The sequence below is a fragment of the Symsagittifera roscoffensis genome, chromosome 7 (genome assembly GCF_963678635.1).
Source record: "Symsagittifera roscoffensis chromosome 7, txSymRosc1.1, whole genome shotgun sequence".
In the NCBI taxonomy this organism is placed as follows: domain Eukaryota; kingdom Metazoa; phylum Xenacoelomorpha; order Acoela; family Convolutidae; genus Symsagittifera; species Symsagittifera roscoffensis.
Genome location: NC_087068.1, coordinates 8,113,727 through 8,128,838, shown reverse-complemented (window position 1 = coordinate 8,128,838; position 15,112 = coordinate 8,113,727). Strand labels below are relative to the sequence as shown.

Below are 15,112 nucleotides of genomic sequence, written 5' to 3'. Positions count from 1 at the left end.
GTTGATTTTTAGAGTCAATTTGTTTCATAGGGCTTTCGAAAATGCGACTGTACACAGTTTTTTGTTATTAAACAACAACTTGCGAGCGTTGTGCTGTAATAAGAGCCAACTTTTTCCCAATCTAACTGGCATAATTAAATGCTCATTTTTCGTTTTGGTAGCACTTGTATACTGAATAGCATATAAAGTTTTAATGGCATGGTTCTTTTGCTTTATGGGTGCCTAGCGTTTGCAGACGTCAAAAAACGGTCGCCTAGTGGTGTGGATCTTAGTTTCCTAAATTGGGGGTCTGAATTTCGAATAATCTATAATCTAAAGAGATCGTTTTTAACATTCAAGGATAAATTACTTAATTTAAGGTTTATCGGCTTAATTGATGATTTTAATTTCAAAGCTTATTCAACTCTGGCAATTTTTTCAAAGCTTCGGTAGATCTATTTTTTCAACGTTTTTTTTCAAACATTTTTTTTGTCGGCTAGCTTGCTATCCATGCTACGTTTGTGACGTATCGCAATATGCTTGGGAAATTATCCATGCCTTGGAAAATGAAGGCGCAGGTCAGGGCCCGTTCTTCGTTCTTTCTTCAAACTGAAAGTTTGAACTTGAAAAAAAAACATATATTTTTGGCCGGCCGTTTACTTTCCTTTTTTATCGGGTTTCTGGCGACAGCCAGGGTTTTTTCAGGTATTTAAGAAAAATTTGCTTCAATTTAAAATCCGTTCGATGTTTTCCTGTAATGGTGCAGGTAATTGAGTTTCTAGAAGTTTTGCTGCTAAAGAAAAAAATGTGATATACGATTTTAAGACGACTTTTTGGATTCTTTGTTTTGTCTTTTTATTCTCTTTTAGGCTAAAGAAAGAAACCAAGGGAACTTTACCGGAAATTTCTCAGCTCTGATGATCAAATAGTTTGAAATCATTTTTTTAATCATACTTTTTTTCCTATTTCTCACAAATAATTCTTTTGACTAGTTTAGAGCCGATGAACGTAGTTAAGACTCCTGTTTAGGTCTTCCTGATTTTTTTTTGCTCAGGAAAAGGTCTTAAAATGCTCTAATAACTACAGATAGGCAACTTCTAGTTTCGAAAGTAGAATTCAATATTTAGATTTCCCAGCGGAATAAAAAGTTTTCTTTATTTTGCCAATTTTGCCTTTTTTTCATTTTGAAATTCAGAAGTGGATTTTTTTTTTTAAAATAAGTCTCTGTCCTTGTTCATTGACTCTTTTCCGACTGTCGGTTAACTATGTTTGAGTTTGCCAAATCAGCTTTAATGAAATATTAAAGTGTCAGAGAATGGCTAAGTCGTGCTTAGTATTGAAATATTTTTGATGATTCAAAACATCTTTTTGGCCCCTGAGCACCACTGGCTTATGTTTTGTATTGCAGGTGATGCGAGGCTACGCTTCCTTCTGTGTTCATTTTGCAAAAGTATCGCTAAGCAATCAAAAGCATTACTAATATTCTGAGAATCGTTTAGTTTTTTCTCTCCCCACATCATGCAACAGAATAGAGAAAAATGTCGTTTTTTCTAATTAACTGTTTTGTACTCCATTTTGTGCTCCTCCATGCATAGTAGTAACCGGTAGTCTCTGTTTCATTTGTTATTCGGAAGTTTAATTTATAACAAAAGCTTTTTTATGTTTGTTAATCTATTCAATTTATTGTTACGCTTGCTATTGGCACGTTTTACCAAAATATCCAGTGCCGCAAAATTAGAAATTGCAAAGTTTGCGAAATTAAGATCGTTCTAAAGAGCTATTGTTCCTATGTTTTTTTAATTGCAAAAGCTTATGTGTGATGTAGATTTTCGAATTCATTTTTTCAAAAAAGTTAAACTTTATGGATTTTATTGCCTGCCCTTATTATTTCAAATTGAATTCCAGTGTTTTATATTGAAAGGCTCACGTGATAATATCATAAAATTCCCTTGAAAGCAATTGTTACTTCTATAGCGTTTTTGATCTCTGAACAACAGTTGTTATGTATTTTATGTTATCAAAAAATTAGTTTTCTTCAGTTGTACGTAGTAGACAGCATAAATTGCATCAGCTGCTTTGATTTTCATCTTTGTCTATTGTTGCTTTGGAGCTTTTTGTTGGCTCAAGAAGTCTAACATGTCAGCTTTTCAAAAAAAAACTTGTTCCGTCTACGAAATTTGATGACAAATGAGCCAATCCAATTATGGTTGTTTAACGCGAAAATAATTTGAAGTGAGCAGTTTCTTGATATAAAATTATAGTAATTACAATTTTTAATCAAAGGTTTCTGACTCAACATATTTCGCCAGATTTTTGAAACGAATAATTTATAAACAAACTAGTTTTCAAAAATATAACATGTGAAATGCATGCGGGACCTGTCTATCATAGTTGCTTTTTCGAGGGACCACTCTATAATAGTAGTACCTTTCTCTCTAATGGCTACCCTGAAAAAACTCATTATCCCTTCCCGCCTTGTAAGTTTTAGCGAGTTTGTTGTTTGTTCAGTTCTTTCAATTGTTTTTCTCCCATCGAATGAATTAGTAAATATAATCCAAACGTAGTTACGTAGTCATCAGCTTAGTGTATTCGTACGAACCTTTTTTCTAACCCAACTCGCGAATAAAAGTGTTCATTAAAAATTTTCACTTATTTGATGACTTTTTTTGCTTAAATTACGATCTGTAGCATTGGAAATTTCATGGCATCTGTTCTCTGCTTTATTTGTGGCTAGTGTTTGTGTGCATTAAGTGTCCGTGGCTGAGTGGTTAATCCGTGTGACTCATAGTTAGAGTTACTAGTATATGTTCTTGTACGGTACGGTACCCTTGTTAAGAGGCACTAGTAACTTTTCAACAAGGAGGTCAATTGTTACCTAGGTTTCGCTCAGTGTTTGTGAAGCTGTTTACACTTGCGATCAGCGTAGTATATTAGTACGAACCTTCTTTTTAAAAATCTTACTAGCGATTAATAGGTTGATTGAAAGTGGAAAGTGTTCCTTTATTTGGTGGCAGTTATGCTATAATCACAATCTAGCATTGGAAATTTCATCGCATCTGTTCTGCTTTTTTGTGGCTAGTAATTGTGATGTATTAAGCGTTCGTGTTCGAGTGATTAGTGCGTGACATCAGGGGCGGATCTCTAGGATTTTCTCGAGGGGGGGCGGATTTTCAAAAAATTTTCAAAAATTTTGGCCTTTTTTTTTAGGTCGACCAAATTGACTTTTCGAGCTCTCCCAAAGCACTGTCTTGCCCCTATTTTGGCAAAATTTTTTTGCGCCGCAGGCAAATTTTTGAAAAAACAGTCAAAAAAGCCGTTTTTCGGCACTTTTTGAAATGGATTTCTGAAAAAGTATCAAAGGGGGGACCCTTTGGGGCGGCAGGGGGTCGAATCCCTGAGGGGGGGCGTCCGCCCCCCCCCTGCCCCCTCCGTAAATCCGCCCCTGCGTGACACTCATATTATCTAGGTCGCAGATCGAGTCCGAGACATAGACGAATTTTTAGTAATTCGAGGCCTTTTTCTTTTTTTTATTATAGTTTATAGAGCTTCTTTTGTCGTGTTCTCGCGAGTTTTTGTGAAGCGATTCATCGCCTCTGTGTGAATTATTTGTTGGTTACGCGGAAAATTGAACGCCTTTTTGACAGTGTTCGCTAGGCTATTAAAGTTTTCGTTGATAACGCGGGAAATCGGAAAATTGCTAATCGCGTTTTCAGGGTTTTAAATCTTTTCTACTTGATGTTGATTAAATCAATTATCTCAATATCAATTCCGAATAAAAGTTTTTCGAAACAATTTTTTTTTAGCCTGAAGTCCTTTTTTGTGGTACCAGTATATGTACTACTAGCTAGGTACCGGTACGTACAGTGCCAGTTTTAGGTGGTACTAGTAAGTACATTGCCAACTTTACTCATAATTTCTAAATCGCAGTAGGTCGCAGATCAAATCCAAGACGTAGCGGAATTTTAACTAATTCCAGGCTTATTTCTACTCTGTTTTCGCGAGGCTTATTTCTACGTGTTTTCACTAGTGTGTGCAAAGCGAAGCTTCGCCTCTGTTGATATTCATATTCAGCCTTTTAAAACCAATAAATACAGCATTAATTGTTCCGAGCACTCTGAAAGAGTAAGAAGGAACAATGGCATAGTGTTCGTTTTTTATAAAAAATTTTTATAGCCTATTTTTGATTACCTCGCAGAAAGCTTGTACGTGGCACCTGGTCAAGTGTGGTATCTTGAAACAAAAGTTGAGAAAAACTGGTTTGGATTTTTTTTTGTTTTCAAGGCTAAATTAGACACAAGCTAGACGAAAGTTGCTAAGAGGCTGGCCTCCAAATCCTACAATTCAGGGGCAAACATTTTGTCGACCTTTTTTTTGGATCGACCAAATTGATTTTCCGAGCTTCCTCGAAATTTTGAAAAAACAAGCCAAATATAGGCTTTTTGGAAAATTTTGACCTATAAATTGCGTTTTTTAGTGCGCGCTCCCCCCCCTCCCTCAAAATTAGGGCTCTTTTCCAGTTTCCCCCCTTTCAAATTCAATTTTGAAAAGTCTATTTAACCTTGTCACAATGCAATGAAAATTGGCATGGTGAACAAATGGACAATTCTAAACAGATTAGTTCTTCATACTTTACAGCGTAACATCGCGCATTTAGCCGTAATAACACGTAAAACAAATTTAAAACTCGGTATTTTGAAAGGGGGGAACTGGAAAAGATCCTGAATTTCAGAAAAAATCAAGGGGGGACTGGAAAAGGGCCGATTTCTGATAAATAAATCCAGTTTTTCATTGCAGTTCAGAACGTCGTCAAAGTATTAAGTCATTTCAAATAGTAGCAGGAGCGGACTTAGGGGGGGGGACGCCAAACCCCCCCTCAAGATTTCGACCCCCTGCCGACCCAAAGGGTCCCCCTTTGTACTATCTTGATATCCTTTTTTGTTGACGGACCCTTGAAATTTTCTAAAGCGCCTTCGGCGTCACTATATACTAATTTTGGCTCTTTTCCAGTCCCCCTCCCTTCAAATTCAATTTGAGGGGGGAGGGAAATTGGAAAAGAGTCCAGCAAATCATGCGCCAGATTCTCCAAAAACTTAAGCTATAATAACGCGTAAGACAACTGCGAAAGTTGAATAATTAAAATGTGTGTGTGTGGGGAGGGGGGGGGGGGGTGGGGAGTATCTGCTGCTTGCCATACTGGCAGGACAACCCACTGACCCTTGGACTCAAGGCTGTTTCTATTCTGCCTACGCGCACAATTCAGAGGGTTCCTGTAAACCCAACCGAGTGTGCCTATCCCAACCATCCCAACACGTGCAGAGTAGAAACTTCTCATCTGGTCTATTCCAGATTTGAACCAAGGACCCTGGTCTTTTGGGCGCGCATCCTACCAGCGGTGCTATACGCACCTGGATAATTGGCGATATGTTAAATATTTGACCCAATCCGTGTCAATTTCAGTTTCTCTAGGAATTACACAAGTTCTTTTCCATTGCGCATTTGAATTACCAGTTTCTACACAGGATGTAAAGGATCAACCGAACAATCCCCCCCAAATCGATTTTTGTGGAGAAAGTAGATTTTCATAAGCTTCCTAATATCCTAGATTCGTTCGGCTCTTCCCCCATCCCCCCCCCCCCCCACACGAGCTTCAATATATTAGTGTAACGAGTGGTTTTACGAGGTTGAGTATGAAAACCAAATATGTTTGTCGTGGCCTTATTAGTCTGTATGTAAATTTTCATAACAATTGGACACATTAAATTTACAGGTGGGGGGTAAATTTAAAAGTTTGCAGGTGGGGGGGGGGGGGAAGCAAAAGGAGCCATTCGTTCAAAGTTAACCGTCCGTACTACTGTAAAAAATATACAGAAGACATTCTACGGTTCTAAGTTAGGTGACTTAGGGGGGGGGGATTCGGTTGATCCGATGTAAACATCACTTAAATGAAAATTTGCAGGTGTGTGTGTGTGTGTGTGTGTGTGGGGGGGGGGGTAAAATAACACAAAGCAACTAAGAAATTTTTTTAAAAAAATTTGAAATATGTGTGTCCGGAGGTGTATTAATTTTTCCAAACATTTCTGTATAAAAAATGCATGTCAAAAATTAATTTTGTTTTCATTTTCGCGCGTTCGTATGTATTACTCACTATTATAAATAGCTACAAAAATATTTGTAATTAAATATATTTTCTGAAATTGTTTTTATCTTAAGCTATTGAAATGTTGAATTTCTGATAATCGAAATAGGGTGGGGGGGGGAGTGGTTGAATAGTTAACAAGATCCTTCTTTTCTCGATTCTAATTGGCTTTACGATGTGTCTATTTAACCCATCAAGATCGATAAGAATTTACTCCACTCGGAGTATCGGCTCTTCTCCTGCGATTATTTGTTTTCGTTCAAGTGTCCAATTGGCATGTGAGCAATTACCTTATTTACAATACGTACACAATTTCGGCCCTTTTTCTCCAACCCACACCCCCCCCCCCCCCCCCCCCCCCCCCCCTCACACACAGTTCAAATTGGGGCTCTTTTCCAGTTCCCCCATTGATTTTTTCGGAAATTTAATGTTTAAAATGACTTTTCATGTTGGAAACTGCAATAAAACGTGTCAGCTTCAACAGGTGAACTAACTTTTACATTTATTACATGCAAATTGCCGTGTGAACAATTTTCGAACAGCTTAATTTTGTAACTTTATGAAGGGGGTGGGAAACTGGAAAAGAGCCTTTGAATTTCAGTTTTGAAAAACTAACTACGTTGTCATAATGTAATCAAAATTTGCATGGTGAACAAAATAAGTATTCTGAGCTCATCTGTTCCTCATCATATCTTTCATCGTTAAAGCTTGCATTTAGTAAAAGCTTGATCATTTTTGCCACAATTTGAGAGAAACAACGCGTTGAATAGTTAACAACACTATAATTATGAACGACAAATGCCACTGTAGCTCATTGAATGTCTGATCGAGATTGCAGATAAGCATGACAGGGTGGCCGAGTGGTTAAGGCGTTGGACTGCTAATTCAATACGGTCTCCGTGCGTGGGTTCGAATCCCATCTCTGTCGAATAATTTTTGTTCCTTTTATTTTCTTGACTTACTTTTTTTTCCTATTTCTAATTTTCAAACGAACAATTATCATGGTACCATGAAATCATCACTTGGCTCTTTTTGCCCCCCCCCCCCAAACTCACATGAGCTTGAAAAGAGCCCATCACTTTTGCCGCAAAAGAAATCAACTGGTCCTAAGAAACTAATTGGTCCCTAATGCAAATAAAGGGCTCTTTCTCCTCCCCCCACCTCACACGAGCTTCAATTTTTAGTGTAACGAGGAGTAGTGGCAGGCTAATACATGAGCAGGTTTATTACGCGTTGAGGAGAAATTGGCTCTTTCTAGTCTCGCCTTTGATTTTTTTTGAAATTCAATTTATGAATATCTATTTAAAATGAATGTTCAGGTTAAAAACTGCGATAAAACGTGTCAGCAAAGCGAACAGGTGAATTAACTTTTTACAACGTGTCTTACATGCAGAATGACGTGTGAACAGTTTCTGAGCAACCCCTTGTTTTGTGTTTTTTTTAGGGGAGTGTGGAACTCGAAGGTGGGGGGCTTGCAAAACTTTGCAAATTATCATAATTATCATTAAAGCTCTTCAGCACATTTGAAAGTTTGAAAACGGTGTCATAACGCAATGGAACGTGAAGAAACCAGCTATTGATATCATTTAAGTTTGTCCAGTCCTTCACACTTTACAAACGTAACATCACACCTGGGGGCTATGAAGCAGCCCACAGGAAAAAACACTGGAACCTGATCTAAACTACATTTTATGATTGGATAATTTAGATATTTTACCAATGTAAAGTATTTAATATTAACCAATCATGATCCATCTAACTAACAACCCACTTATTTGTAAGTGCTGAAGTTACTTGTAAATTCAGCACCAGAGAGATTTGAATTTAACTTAGAAATTAGTTGGACTCTCCAGAGCACTTCAGCAGCCGCAATAAACCAGTATACCCTAGATCTACTTGAGCCTAGCAGAGACTAGTTAAACAACCTGAGACTAGATAGTATAAGAGTAAGATTAGGATCGGTATTAGACTAAGAAGTTGCACGAATCTATCCGGCCGAAAATAAGATAGCGTGACGAGCAGACGGTGTACCCTATCCGAAATTACTCTATGAGTTAACCAACTCGGTCATAACTCATCTGGTGCGACCATAAGTCTCGAACAAGACCTTAATAGCTTAGAATTAACCAAAATAGATTAGACATTAGACAAAAAACATTACACAAATGTTATACGACAATAATTTAATCGAAATGTCTCTACGACTCAATAGATCAGAGCCAATATTCCGAACCATAACAGAACTACCCGGAATTGGAAGAAGACCTCGAACCAGAGACGACATACGACAAAGTAGAAACTTGCCATATAGCTACATGATAGTTAGGCAAAAACCAGAAACAAACTTTTATATTTAGAATACTACTGGCAATGAATTTAGATTTTCATTTGCAAACATAAAACCTTGAAGCTAATCTTCAAAATCATATCAGGCGCTAAACAAAATTATTAATATACAATAACGATTGATAAAAAAGATCTAAGATCGTTTTCCTAAAACTCTGCAGTAATATACAAAAATATGTTTGAAAGAAATATTTATTGAAAAATAAAAAATAAAAATTAGTAGCATGACCAATAAATGGTTAGTAATCATAAATCATCCTGTTGTTTCCAGCTCCATCATCTAAAACATAACAGCAATCATAAACCCACTAATATCCATCAAAACACTATAAATCTTTCCTTTACACACATTTAAAATTTTATTAAAACTTAAATTCACTTAATTTTAAAAACCAGATCAATCAAGGCTTATCCTTGGATCTTAAATCATTTTCTACTTAATTAAATTTCAAATTTGATCATCAAGGCTTATCCTTGGATCAAACAGAACAACTTTGTTCTCCCCCACCCACTTAATTAGTGTCTAAACGACCTCAAACGTCGATTCACTACCCAACCCTTTCTAAAGACCTAAGACTAATAGAAATTTTTAGAACAAAAACTAATCATTCAAATTAGGATAGAACAGTGAAGAACTTCGGTTATTCATCCTTCACTTGACCCCCCCTCTTACCAGACCCAGGATAAATCTTAGACTTAGTAAGTTTAAAATAGTATCTAACGAACTACTCGCGTTCTAATTATACCTGAACCTTGTGGATCGATTTACTATTCTCCAACCCTTGAACACAATCACTACCCCTAAGTAAGATTAAGTAAGTTAACACCTTAACTTATACTAGCCACGAGAAAGTAAAAAATCATTCTTCGGAATCGATATACCTTTCTCTCCACCCTGAACAAACAGACCCAGGTTAAGCTAACCAAAAAATCGTAAGAACTAACAGTTTAAGAAGATAGAAACCATTTAACAACCTTTTGCATCCGTTATCCTAAACCTTATGTCATTTAAAACCTAGGAAATAAACAAACAATCGTTTTACCACAATTGTGAAATAGATAACAAAAATACGACCTTGTAATCACACCTCATACACAAACAGTTGGATACATTCGAACGAAAACGACAAACACTAAAAAGAAAAATAATAACGAAACAAAGACAAATAACACGAAAAAGATTTTCAAAAATCGAAACGCATTTCAGAATCAGAAACCAACAGTTTAGACGAACTTTACAAACTAAAAGAATCAATAGATAAAAATTGCCCACTTCACGATCAATTATATTTTTCTGACTCAGAAACAACTTCAAATTCATCAAAAAAGAGAAAAAGAAGAATAAAAAAGCAGTATAAACACAAACCAGTACATTTATACAATTGGAATCAACCAATTCGACACATTAATAATTACATATTAACAGTCATCAAACGAAAAAATGAGCTCAACGCACACCCCAGGTGAAGAAAGTCCAGATGATGATGAAATCTTTCCTTTTATAGTAGATGCAAACCACTGATAGAGGACAGCATATATTTTGCAAAAATTTACTATTAAATTTATTTGAACCCGGACATCAGTCCATGTAAAACAGAGTTCCAGATGTAAAAATCAAAAGACAAATCATAGACCACTACTTAAAAGATATATGCAACATAACACAACAGTATGGAATCTACTCCATAGAATTCACCTCACCAAACCATAATAATAGAAAATATACAATTCAAACAGACGATCTTGATTTAGAATTTTCAAAAGTTTTTTCAGAATATATAAAAAGCATCCAATATCAAAACTCGCAAAGAGCAAACTCCATATTCACCAATGAAGTTTTCGCAATAATATATAGTTATATTTCGATATTTAGAAAACGAAATCCCAATAACCAAATGTCTCACCGACAGAAACATCTAAACATTTAAGAGTACGACATGAAATCACACTACTCTCTAGTTATTTAAACATCATTAAAGAAAATTTCACGAAAGACGACGTTTCACAACATACAAAACACGATCTACAAAAAATTTTGGCATGGTTCATAAGAGATTATTTCACACACAATATTGATTTAATTGCACAAGCAAGAAAAAATTTTAGACCCCAAAACTCGAACGATGATACCGCTATCACAGAACAATCAGATTATGTTTGGGACCCCGAATGGTCTCATCCCGCATTTATAAGCTTCCCACAATCAATCTCAAGTCAAGCAATAAGTACGATATCTTACATAAGAGATTATGTAAAAGTAATACATTAACCATTGATGCAACACCATTAAACTATAATACATTTCTTGCCCGATACACAAAATAATAGTTTAAACTCTACAGTTATACACAATGAAAACCTCAATGGAACTAGGAATCTTACTCAACAAAGATATCCAGACACCATCACAACTTCATAAATGAAGAAATTGTACACACAACAACTACACAACAAAGTATTTCACCAATACGCCCAAATTTAACAACACCAAGGAAATACAAATCCTTCACAAACACAGGTAACCTTACAATCAACCGTTCAAACCTTCGGTTGCTCCTAAATATTCACATATGGATTACCAAACATACAGACCCATGACAATACCATCAAAAACGACGCAAAACATTCACTAGAAACAACTTTACAGACCATAATTATAATTATACACATCCATCAAAAACATATAATCAACCACAAAGAAATTTTAACCAATATACAGAGATCTCGAAATTGGGTATACACCAATGACCCAACCTAATTCAATAAATTTCCAAACAAATCCTCCACAGGATCACAGTGAAAATTACCCATTTTTTTCAACAAATAAAAATAAAAAACAGACATCTATCAAATGGATTATTTATCCTCAGATGATGATTTCTTACAACCAGATATATTTGCACAAAATACTCAAGAATATCGTAGACACAGGAAATACAGAGAACACGTACAAATCATAGAAATTTTTCTCCACAATCAATAGATGCACAACATCAACAACCAATTCAACAAACAAAATCCAATTAATTACACAATCTTTTCAACCAATTCAACAACAAAATCCAATGACTGCACACTCGTATCAACCATCACAAATGCAAAATGAAATACCACTCCCATATTATCTCCAACACATGAAATAACAAGAAACCAACTTTCAAATTTTTCTCAAATGCCAAATGCAGCAGAATCATTACAAATGACAATGAATCCATACCTTATGGGTGGATCATCAAATAACATCAAACAAACCTTTAATGGTTTTCACAGAACAGACCCTGAATACTCTGTAGAAGATTATTTAAATGCAGTAACAGCAAACCTGATTTTAAATATTGGACCTGAACCAATTAATACGCCACTACATCAAAACTGGATACATCGACGCACAGCGTTAATACAAACAACCTTAGATGGCGCAGCCCAAAAATGGTTTTCAGTACTACCTCTAGAAATAAAATCAAATTGGAAAAGATTTACACAAGAATTTTCAAAAATGTTTGACTCCGAAAGAAACAAACAACAACAAAGAGTTTTTATGTAATGAAATTCGCAGATTACCAAACGAAACCATCAAGCAAATAGCAGTACGAATCGAAACACTAGTTCGAAAAAGCATATTCACTAAATACGCACGACTATAAAAACACAAAGATGACAGAAATCTTAATGATGACCTTAACACCACAATTAAGGAAAATAGCAATAAAAAAGAGGAGCATCCCATCCTTCTTCAATTCGAGAACCCCGATTTAGATTTTCGAAAACTAGTAGGACAAATTAGAACAAGCAGAAATCACGATGAAACTAGAAGAAACGGAAAATCTGAAATTACAATACGTTAACAGAATTGAAACGGACTCCCACTAATATTAATAATATACAGGAATCAGAAACAGACCTCGTTGAAAAAATCACTGAAATACTCAATATTTACGAAAAGAACCCAAACTTCAAAGGCAAACCATCTTTCAAAAAATGGTGTAATTATTGCCGACGATACGGACATAGTATTTCCGAATGTAGACAAAAACAGCAAGACAATCAAAATAAACCTCAAAAATATAAAGAACCAAATAAATCATTCTATCAATGACATGAAAAAAGATCAAAATCTACCGAACAAAACAGTCCACAGCAACAACAGTTCAGGAAAACCACTCCCGAACAATACAAACTATACAAGAAATCAATCACCATATAACTCAAGTTATAGAGGAAGATCACCAGAACGAAGAAACACGTATAATTCATCACAAAATCACTACAATGTAGACCAAATAGTCGAAATAACTACTCCAGATCAAATTCAAATACACAACGATTTGTTTCTAGAGTCTAATTCCCAATCAAGAAATAACTACTATCCAAACAACCAATCACGAAATTCATCATACAATAGGAATAGAAACTACTCCTATAATCGAAATAGAAGTTATTCAAACAACCGAAACCAGAATTACCCGAACAATCAATCAAGGAATAACTCATATAATAGATCGAACTATAACAGACCAAATAATAATTACCAAAACAGATCGCGAAATAATTCACAAAATCGACACTCAAGTTATAATAATCGTTATAGAAATTATTCCCAATCACCACACCGGAATAATAATAACTATAATAATTCTAATAATCGCCACAGAAGTAGTACACCTAAACATCAAAGAGACAATCAATCAAGTACAATCTAATCCAGAAACAACATCAGACCCTCCAGGTATTGATGACACAGTAACTGATACGTTACAACTCAATCAAATAAACTGTACATCATCAGATTCAGAAAGTGATACTGAAAACACTCTTTCTATCAATATGATAAAGTCGAAAATGACTATGAATCTGTCATATGATGAACAACCCTTTCATCACACATATATGAAAATCAATCAGAATTTCTTCAAAATTATTACACTACACCCATAAATTCCACACCAACGACGCAAGAAACAAATGAGATTAACACTACAAATCAAACCAATAAAAATACCAAAACAAAATGCTTGAATACAAACCACATTTATCAAAATATACAAAAAGAAACAACCCAAAGAAAAAATTTGGACAATACCATTTCTCTTAGAAAGCCCAAGAAATAAGAATTTCAACCACCAGACCTTGAAATAGATTTTCTTAATTGATTCAGGAGCAGAATCAAACATAATAAACATCCCCAGATGGAATGAAATAAAAACCTTACACCCAAAGCTAACACCTCTTGAAGACCTCCAGTAAGTTAGCAACAGCACAAGGATCAACATTGATAAACTACGGGAAAATCCAATTATTTCTCCTCCCCACCAGAACAATGGAACAAAGCAAAATTTTAAAATAAGCCATTAAACAAATATTCCATATCACTGACATTAAATATAATATCATTGGAATACCATTTATTTCGAAGTACATACCAACAATTAACATACTAATAGTAAAATATTAATCAAAGATAAATATACAAAAAACAAAAGAAACATCTTAACATTTTTTCAAAGATTAAACAAACAACCACCATTCTTTTCAAAATTCTACCCGATATTTAACCAACAAAGAAAACACCTAAAAACGCACTATCAGGAATATCTATAATTTTTCAATCAAACAAGTTCACCAATATGATAAAGAACAAAACAAACAAAAATTTTATATGTCAGAATTTGAATTCAAACCTATTCACAAATTTTTCAAAATCACAATCTCATCCATAAAATATTTGAAAATTCGAATTCCGATATCATTTCCTTACATGTCTATAACAACACACCTTACCAAGTAACATTACCTTTAGGACTTTTAGGCTATTGTGAAACCAACGCTACAATATCACCAATACACGAAAAAGCCTATCGCGTAAATAATATACTCCAATTACTAGATATTTGCCAATCTACAATTCTTAATGAAGAATTATCTATAAATAATATAATAAGTAACGAAAACAGAAATACGGATTATTTCACAAAAACTCCATATTTCAAACCTACATTCAACATAAGTAACTACACAGAGGACCAACAAAAATTTTTAACAATGTTTAATTTCCAACATTCACAAATAACACAAGACGAATTCGAAAAATTAGCCAAACAGCTAATTAAATATTCATCAGTCTATGCAACATCAAAATTCGATGTTGGAAAAATCAGTTCATCACTACATCTCCCGTTAAAACCAGACGCAGTTTTCAAAAAACAGAGAGCAAGTAAAGTACCAATTCACTTACATGATAAGTGAACAGATTACTCGACATTTTAGAACAATACAACATTATATCACCAGTAAACAAAGAAGAACAACCAAAAGGCAACACATTTATCAACCCTGTTATCATTCTAGCTAAAGGAGAATCATTAAAAATCGTTTCTCGATGCTAGATACCTCAATTCACTTATAGATGAATCAAAATGTAATTGGCCCATTGAACCAATACAAGTTATTTTAACAAAAATAAACGGCAAATACTTTACAACCGCCGATATGAATAGTGCATACAATCAAATGCCACTAGATGAACAATCACGACGTTTAAACACAATTTGTCATCGGAAACCAACAATATGAATTCAACCGCTTATTCTATGGAATATCCATAGGACCAGCAGCATTTTCAGCTTTTATGAGCAAAATTTTTAGACCACTAAT

The 15,112-nt window shown here is 34.9% G+C and overlaps 1 protein-coding gene and 1 non-coding gene across 2 annotated transcripts in view; both read left to right on the top strand.

The window, feature by feature from the left end:
- Positions 1-15,112, top strand: part of LOC134851022 (stomatin-like protein stl-1) — a 46,170-nt gene that overhangs the window by 14,585 nt on the left and 16,473 nt on the right. The window lies entirely within an intron of this gene.
- On the top strand, positions 6,962-7,043 carry Trnas-gcu (transfer RNA serine (anticodon GCU)). The gene has a single exon. It is a non-coding gene; the product is annotated as a tRNA-Ser (tRNA).